General features: G+C 32.4%; 1 protein-coding gene across 12 annotated transcripts in view; it reads right to left on the reverse strand.

Moving 5' to 3' along the window:
- Nucleotides 1-7,452, reverse strand: part of LOC127706501 (twitchin-like) — a 161,582-nt gene extending 154,130 nt beyond the window's left edge. For 11 of the 12 annotated variants that reach the window (XM_052211152.1, XM_052211156.1, XM_052211158.1 and 8 more), the window contains exon 1: nt 7,323-7,452. The gene's annotated coding sequence lies outside the window, so the exon portion shown is untranslated. Of the gene's footprint in view, nt 1-600; nt 657-7,322 lie in introns of those variants that run through there. The other variant, XM_052211151.1, reaches the window with a different exon arrangement.
- Between the last annotated feature and the right edge of the window lie 1,937 nt (nt 7,453-9,389).

Raw genomic sequence — 9,389 nt, forward strand, 5'->3', positions numbered from 1 at the left:
ATATTAACACTATTATACACTGCATACACGTTTTTATGTATACGAAAATGGACTGCATACAAGTTTTTAAGTATATGCTAGTCTCTTTATAGAATTACAGAAAACGAACATATTTCAACCAAATGACAATGGTATAATGTTTGCTAACATATAACAGAATAAAAGTATAACAAATGTACTAAATCAAAGAGAAAGTATTTCTTAGATAATATGTAAAACAAATATACATGATTTAACTATATATAGAAAGGCTTCAATATTATTTCATTACGACTAAGTATGTTTCTTATAATTTCAAAGTTCTATTTACATACGTTTACATGTAAGATTCGAGTTCTTTGCATTTTAGTTTCAGTTACATTAAGGTAAAACGGAAATGATAAGGGTCAAGAACTGAAAATAGAAACTGAATAGCCCTATAATCAATTCCTTCTTGAGTCGAAGTGAATGACGCTGCTTTAATTTATGTAACAATATATACCGGCAGAATTTATCAAATACAAAAATTAAACATTGAATTATTTTTAATAAAGATTAAAAGATAATGCATAATGTTGGAGACAAATGAAAACAAATGAAAGAAATACAAAAAAAAATTACCTATCAGACTGTTAACTTCCGTTATCCTACTGTACCAGAAAGATGTGCAAAGGTGCGCTGCCGAGGCTGAGAGTGATATGGTAATTGAACGAGTGATAATAGAAAGCACACATGGCAAATCATAATTATCCAATTAATTATGTATCTATTGATAAAGTTTATTAGCGCGTGCCATAACTTATCAATGATGCAACTTCCTTCTTCGTATAATAAGTTTTTACTGGTCAGCCTACGTATGTTGTCTTGACCCTAAATTACTAGTTAATTAATCCCCATTGCAAACATTTCAATATCCTAACACATGCAATGGAGGAATAAATCGACATAATACTAGCACGAACTATTTCAAGAGTTTCGAACTTGCCTATAGCTAGTTTTTGGTTACTTGTTTAGGACCCTTAAAATATTTATTGTTTTCGTCTTTTCTTGGTTAAGTAGATTCGACAATCTTTTATTTTAATTTGCGACCATTAGATCAATTAAACATCAGGTGGACTCATGACTTGTTCACATAAGTTTGATTCACCTTTCGTACATGTTGATAAACCTTCTGTAATGTGTATACTTGATCTTACATAGAAGTATTATCATTTACACCAAGATGTCGTTAAATGAATTTGGAAACCCTGCAATTTTCATGCTTTTCAGTCAACATATAGTCAAATCGCTGAAAGACCCTCTCCTTAATTATTGAAAACTATCATTCTGCATTGACAATAATATCTTGGTGTAAATTAGATACACCACCTATTCGGGCGTTAATCTAATACTTATAAATTAAGGTGCAACTCTCATGAAGCTCACTAAACGTTTTGTCTTACACGTTTTATGTCTCTTTTGGATCTTGACAGTTGTTTACTTGTTTTTATTTCAAAACGTTATAAATCAGTTGATCCTTGCAATGTAACCACTAAAACAGTAAAACTATGGTGAACAACTTTAATAACGAACAGAGACAACTTATGATATAGGACATGTGAACGAGAGCAACTTGACGGAAGCTAGTAAAATAGCAATGTTCTCTTTCCATTGTGTATCATTGATATCACCGTATTTTATTCTCAGACTAATACTTTAGTTTCTGCTTCTTCGTAAACATATCACATGCATGTATCCCTTAGGTTGTAGCAATATAATGCAGATGTTTATATATTTCAAGGATGCACATGTATTCATAAAAAATAACACATAAACATGTAGCTGAGAGGATGACATGTTACCCAGCGTAAAACATTGCTAATCTTGGTGATGAGATTTGTTACTTTTCGAAGGATAATTATGCTGGTTTGTCACCCTCTCAGATATGTCTATTTAATGTATTGTATTGAATGTTCTTTTTTTTTTGGTCAATACGAGATGGTAACATTCGAAAAATTGTTACCGGGCTGGTCATGTCTTTCAATATAAATTATTACACTCATACTTATTTTCTTTGCTTTTTGTGTGTTTTTTTATATGCATGTGACTGATTTTGTGTCATGGATGGATACCCCATATCCTTTGTTTTTTTATATGCATGTGACTGATTTTGTGTCATGGATGGATACCCCATATCCTTTGTTTTTTTATTTTACAAAATTATTAACACTTTTGTATAGAAAATGCGATCTTGATTCTTGTTAGGCTTGAAAGGCTTGAAAGCTGATCAGACAAAGATACTTGTATGCTAATGATTAATAAAATAGACGTTGATGTCATTCCAATATGAATAGTTATTTGGCACCATTACTAAAAATGAACTGGCATTGTCGACTATCTTTTACAAAATCTACATCTACTTACGAAAGGAAAACTAGAAGTGCCGAGTAAGTTATTGGGTAGTGGAGAGATAGACCAGAACAGTCTAATATATCGCAATTCAAAGAAATGAACTCAAGCTGAATAGATACTTATGTAACTTCCTAATTATGAAGAGTAATGATTAACGATGTAATACTGATCACTAATTCTGAAAAGATTAATCATTTACATCCTTAGCATGCAAGAGGATCATCACAAAAACCAAACACATTCGTCAATGTCTCACGTACCAAATATATCAAGTTGGAAGCTATCGAAGCCAACTACACATGTACTTTTTATTAGAGGTTAACAGAAGCACACATAATGACATTTGCGTTTGACTATTCCTTGCCCGGAAACAGGTGCTGCTACAACATTTGTGGATTTAATATATCCTCGTTGAAAAATTGATAAAAACTCTCAAAATGCGCTGTCTGTAAACCTAAAACATAGTATAATTTTCTAATGCTTATAATCTTATAGCGCACATATACGTGTTGCTTAATGCATTGTCAAATTAAGCAAACTTTCAAGAACTTTCTTCCCGAATGTGCTCATGTTGAATGTTCATAGCAGATCTAAATCCCCCCTTTCCCTTGGTATAAACGTGGTCATGTCATTCTTTAATATACACTGACTAACAAAACCAACCAAGCAATATCTTGTTTAAAATGTCGCTAGTGGTTTTCAAACGCAACGTTGATTCAGCAGTTGATTATGTAGACAATTCCGCTTCTTTTACTTGATATTTTGTTGTAGAAGGGACAGAGGGCTAAGAGAACTTACTAAATTGTAAATATTTATTGATATTTTCACCTCCCGTATTTGTCTAAGTGCTCGACCTTCCGAAGCACCTGGGTTCACCCTCAGTTTTTGTAGGGTTCGGCTTTAGTTTTCTTTGTAGTGTTTTGAAGAGTTGATATGTCTTTTTGTCGTGTTTCTTTTTGGCGATGCCTGTTTTTTCTTCTTCGATTTAATAGTACTGATTTTGCATTAGTATCTCCCTCTTTTTGTACAGTTAATTTTGTCTAGAATTCTTGGTTTCTTCAATGAAGTAAATAATCAGTACACATCTATTGGATGTATACTGATTGGTATTTTAGTCGTGGATACATTATTTTATTTTGGCTTTTGAGTAGCTTTCAGTAACAGCTAGTACTCTCAGATCGGTTCTTTGTGTCTCAAGTCTTTTTGTTAGTTGTTTTTGACGTGCTTTGTGTCGATCTGATGAGCCAAGCCTGTTCAACTAATTTTCATATTGTGCTGTTACACCACTGTCCCAGATAAGGGGATGGTTGGGCGCCCGCAAACTATTTTACCAGCCGTATGTATATGTCCAAAGTCAAGAGCATGTAGTTCAGTGGTTGTCGTTTGTTGCTCAGCTGTATATTATATTTGTTTTTCGTTTGCTGTTGTTTACATACATCATGCTCTTGTGTTTCTTGTTTGAATTGTTTTAAATGTGTCATGTCAGGGCCTTTAATAGCTTGCAATGCGGTATGGGTTTTGCTTATTGTTGAAAGCCGTATAGTTTCTAACATCTACGTTAATTGGTATCTGTTGGAAAATTGTCTCACTGGCAATCATTACACATCTTCTTTATTTTATATAAAAGTTACTTATGGATAATTCATCATCGTGGTGAATAGATTGTCCCTATATGTAGGAGATTATGAACAGAATGTCCTAGATGATAAGTAGACTGTCCTAGGAGATGATAAGTAGACTGTCCTAGGAGATAATATATAGACTGTCCTGAGGATATGACGAACAGACTGTCCCTGGAGAGTCAGAATAGTTTGTTCCTTGGAAATGATGAATAGATTGTCTCTAAGAGATGATGAACAGACTGTCTCCAGGAAATGATGAATAGATTGTCCCTAAGAGATGATGAATAGACTGTCTATAGGAAATGACGAATAGACTGTCCCTATGAGATGATTAACAGACTGTCCCTATAGGAGATGATGAATTGACTATCACAAGGAGCGTCTATATACTGTTGTATAATTTTAAATTGTGTTGCATTTTCATCATTACTTTTTATTGTGTGTTATGGTCTTTATTGGACCTTCCTTTGATTATCTCATGTCTTTAAACGAGGCTGCATGTGTTGTTAACGCTATGGACAAGTGTGGCATAGAGTTGGAGCAAACAGCTTAGTGCACTCATACCAACTGCATATTCTTCTGCTGTTGATATTTATTTGTTTTCCATACAATCATTAAACATGTTTCCAGTTCTATATATAAGTTTGACACAACAGTATAGGTATATCTAACACGAAAAAAAAATAAATGTGCGTACCATCGTTATCTATTTTTGTTTCAAAAATAGGTCCAGTGGGCAAACAAACAAAAATATTATGGTAGAAAAAGGCGGAAAATGTTACATAAACATTTTTAAAACAGATTATTTGATTATGTTAAAATTAGCTTAAAACAGAATATTTTCGGTTGATATGATATTTGATAATATATAATCTTCCTGCCGGTCAACTAGTACTTATACATGTCTAATCAATTATAGGGTATATAGAGATATAATAAATATTATATATGGCATCTTTATATTATTTGTAAAATTATAGTGGAAAAAATCATCAAATTGAATAAAAGTTCTCCATTGCACATGTACTTTTCATTTACCTCTACATTTAAATGAATTTGATTTGAAATCAACATGCTCGAACATGAGATTTTCTATGGCTGTCTTTTCGTTGATGAACCTCTATAAAATGCCAAATGTCAGGCTAAAAAGAAAGTCAGAGACCGACTTAAAATTTGACAAATGTGGACGCAACTGAACTCCACGCTGATTGTATAATCTTGGAACATCAATCTATCAAGTCCCAGAAAAAAAATCAACTCGTCTTCTTTATATGATTCAATTAGGTATTAGTATCTGATGTATTTACGTCTGTTTGGCGGGAAATAAAACACATGCAAAAGCATGGTGTTTTCAGGAGGGTATTGGTCAAAGCTGGTTTAAGTTGTGAAATGCACTCTTGCTCCGAAATCTTACATAGACACCCAAAACACATCCACCTTTACGGACTCAGTGTTTAACTAAGTACTTAGCACAATAATTGACTCGTTTTTGAGTGTCCATCGCCGAGGTTCACCGTCATTACGTATACAATATATCATGAATATGGGGAGGGGGGGGGGGGGGCAATAAAGACAATACCTTAAACTGCTAGCTGGAAATCAAGATGTTCATATTAAAAACTACATAGGTATATGATTATCCGTAAGAGATAAGTGCACATTTTCGTTGTAAGCTTCAACAATTTTAATTCATTCTATTGTAGATAAATGCAAAGCATTTTTCTACATAGAAACAATATGGACATACTTTAAGAAAAACTCAAGTTCACCTGACTTCAATTTTTCATTGGATTATTGCATTTTTATTACAAAATATCAGTCTGAGAGACTTTTAAAAAACATGTTTCTTTCATAAACTTCATAATAAGATCAAACATTTATCATACGTACGAGGCGGATATCATATAAAAAGTAAATTAAAAACAGAGTTAATGATCGATTCGTCTATTTAGCTTAAAACAAATGTTGTATTTCAATGTATACTTAACGCCCAACTATTGATTAGAAACAAATTTGTATGTATACGCGAGACATATTAATAACTGGGTATTGCAGATGTTATAAAAACGGGATGAAAATAAATAGACGTTTAGTTTAAATTTCATGATCAAGTGAATTGAAAAACATATAATAGAAACTGGGTTTACTTATTTGAAAAACGTTTTGCTTGTTAACAAGAAAAAACAGAGAAAAGAAATTTGGTTGAATTAGACTTGCATACGTAGAGGGTCCGATGGGTGCACGATACCAAAACAAGATGTCACGTAACATACAGTAGTGCAAAAATGTTATTTTGATCACTGCATCATAGAATTTATAAATAAGATTTGCATATATAATTCCAGCTTTTTTGTAATACACAATTGAAAAAACACACAAATATTATGGCATAATTAAAAAAAGAGCAGTTCTCTTTTTTTAATTGATTTTCCATTATATTTTTCTATTATTTAGTATAGGGAAACTTTTCTGGAAAAGAACAGCAACAGTTTTAGATTAACAACCTGCCTCTTCAATCTGGGGTGTGGTTACTGAAGTTGACTCGTGATGCTTTCCGTGATTTGAAACGATTTACAGCCGTTATGAAAGAGTTATACTGATGTGTTACAATTTATTTTGTTATATGTCATAAGCAAGTAATTCGTTAGTGATGTTTTAATCCTGACCCATGATCAGAACTTGTACACGCACCCACGTGTATCACCACATCAGAATATAACATGTGACAGATGACAAATCTTTAGGGGGTCAGAAAAACATGTTATATATATGTATTTTGATTCTCTGCATATCCTCTTGCATATTGAGTTACCATTTATGGCAACCAAGAACCGGAAGTGCACAGGTGACATGTTGGGAGAATTTGGTCAAAGTATTATGTTTAAATTATAAATTATCAGCAACTTAAACCCTTGTTTAAATCCCAGTAGGAGACGACCCTTCAAAAATGTGTCATGATTACAGATAGATATAAAATAAAGTATATACACAAATGTCATTATTTTTCAAGGACATGCTGCATTTATCATTTCTTGCAACATAATATTTTGTCATTTACACCTGACCGACAGCTTTGCTTTTCGAATAAGAATGATGTAATAAAATAATAATGTTTTAGTAAAAATAAAAATGATAAAATTAAAATAAGATCAATCTTCTTTCAATACTTAGGAAAAGTGCATACGTATCATGTCCGCTTATCTCCCAGTAGCAGACGATTAAAGCATTTCCTGTTTCAATTAAAAGCCGTAGCAACCGTTTCATTAACGGTCATTTGATCTTTCTATCGATAATTTAAAGTCAAAACATTGCTTTTCAAAGTTTACTCACCAAAATTTAAATGTCCAATAATTCCATGTACTGAAAGGAACCCGGTAAAACAAAACGAAGTCAGTGAGAGGTTTTCAACGACTGTCGGCCATAAGCCTAAAAGAATAGGAGCAATGGCAAATATGCAAAAAATCTAAGCAGTAAGATAGAAACCTAATATCTCGGTAGGGCTTGCCATATTTGTAACAGACGTTTCAAGAAGAGGCTTGCGTGAGAAGCGCCATGACTTCAAATGATACCAGTCGTCCAAATTAAGAACAGCGTTTAAATGATTGAAGCAGTAATGAGTTGTTCTCGCGACTGAGCGCGTGCTGATGGTGTAATGGTCGTCTGCTAGAAAGATAAAACATCCTTACAATTAATGATTTAAATACAAGAAAATCTGACAGAAAATAAACACCGAAAATGATTTGTTATATTAAAAATCGAACCACTGTACATAAGCTAACTGATCGTAAATAGTTGGAATTAAGTTATGTATAATTTTTGGGAAATTTTCACAGTGTTCATGTCTGCCTGTTTTAAAACAAATCAATTTAAAAATGGAAATATCGAACAAACAAAAAGCTGCTGTGAACATTTTGATATGATATTTAGAAATCATCGAATTCAGTGATTTTAGAATTGGCTTTAATTTTGGTAGACCGCACTGCTGTGTGATTTCTAGATTTCCAATGGGTGGGGAAGTTACATCGTATTTGCGTAACCGCCAGTTTTATATTTTGTTTCTATTATTTTCGTGGTATATATAATACAATAAAACATTATCATTACATTCGGAATTCCTGAAATCCGCAGTACATAAAAAAAACGATGTACTCTTTTACTGTTGCTGTTGTGACTATTATGCGAAATAAAACATCTGTGTCGATTATCAGTTATGCAAATAAACAAAGACCGTTTATATTTAGGTGATTATAAATGAGTCATCATAATTATAATAATTAAACAACAGTATCGAAATCACAATTCACAATATGTCAAAGAGCTGCGTATTTTTGTTGTCACTGATAATATTATCACTGACAAATTCGTATTTATTTATCTATTTGTGATGCATATAATTTTAATTATGAATTACTAAGATGTGTTTTAGCAATTTTCTTGTCATATATTTTATGTGACGAACATAATTTGACAGCGGGTAAACACAATCTAACTAAAACACAGATCTCTGATTTTGTTATGGTCATACGCTCCAACGAGAACGCCAGTTCCGATTGATCTGAATTTTAATCAGATTTATATAATTGTTGAACAATCTATGTACTTCATTAATGATGCTAGTTGTCTTTTTAAATGAAGTACTTCTCTTTGTAAAGGAAATTGATTCAATCTTTAAAAACAATTGTTCATATGCATAAATCTTTTGAAGAAAAAGATAACATGTTCATTTATTTTATTTTTAAGCATAGACCAAGATAACAAAAAGGTATGTGGTTTTTTTTTAAAGAGCTGGTTTTTTTTTTTTAAATTATACATAACTCAGCATTGATACTAAATTGATCTAAGTTTGTCGTACCCCCAAAGAAGAGCTGAACCAAAACCATTTATTAAAGTTGAGAATCGGTATACAAAAATGTCTAAAACAACTGAAAAGGTACCAAATCAAGGAAAGACTGACAGACCATGGCCAAATGACAAAAAAAAAAGAAAAGACAAAGAGCAGTACACAAAACACGAACTGCACAAAAATAAACCAAACAAAAAAGAGGAATGAGCTCAGGTTCTCGGGAAGGGAGTTTCTACTCCACTTGTGGCACAGAAAATGAATGTTCACACAAATATTTTTAATATTAGCTAATATTGTCGCATATATGAGTGTTCCAATAGATGGGAAGTATATGTATAATTGCATCAATTTTAAATGGACAGGCCGAAGATCTGAAATGAAAGATGCAAAAATAAACAATATCTGTCTTTAATTATACATGTATCGACTATAACTCAAACCGCAGCAAAAAGGTTAAAAAAATAAGAGGATTCCAAAAGGCAGATTGGGGTAGTAAAATAATATAAACGGTATCAATGTTACTGCACCAGATGCGCATTTCGACAATTAATGCC

Source organism: Mytilus californianus, unplaced genomic scaffold, assembly GCF_021869535.1.
Source record: "Mytilus californianus isolate M0D057914Y unplaced genomic scaffold, xbMytCali1.0.p SCAF_6, whole genome shotgun sequence".
Classification (NCBI taxonomy): domain Eukaryota; kingdom Metazoa; phylum Mollusca; class Bivalvia; order Mytilida; family Mytilidae; genus Mytilus; species Mytilus californianus.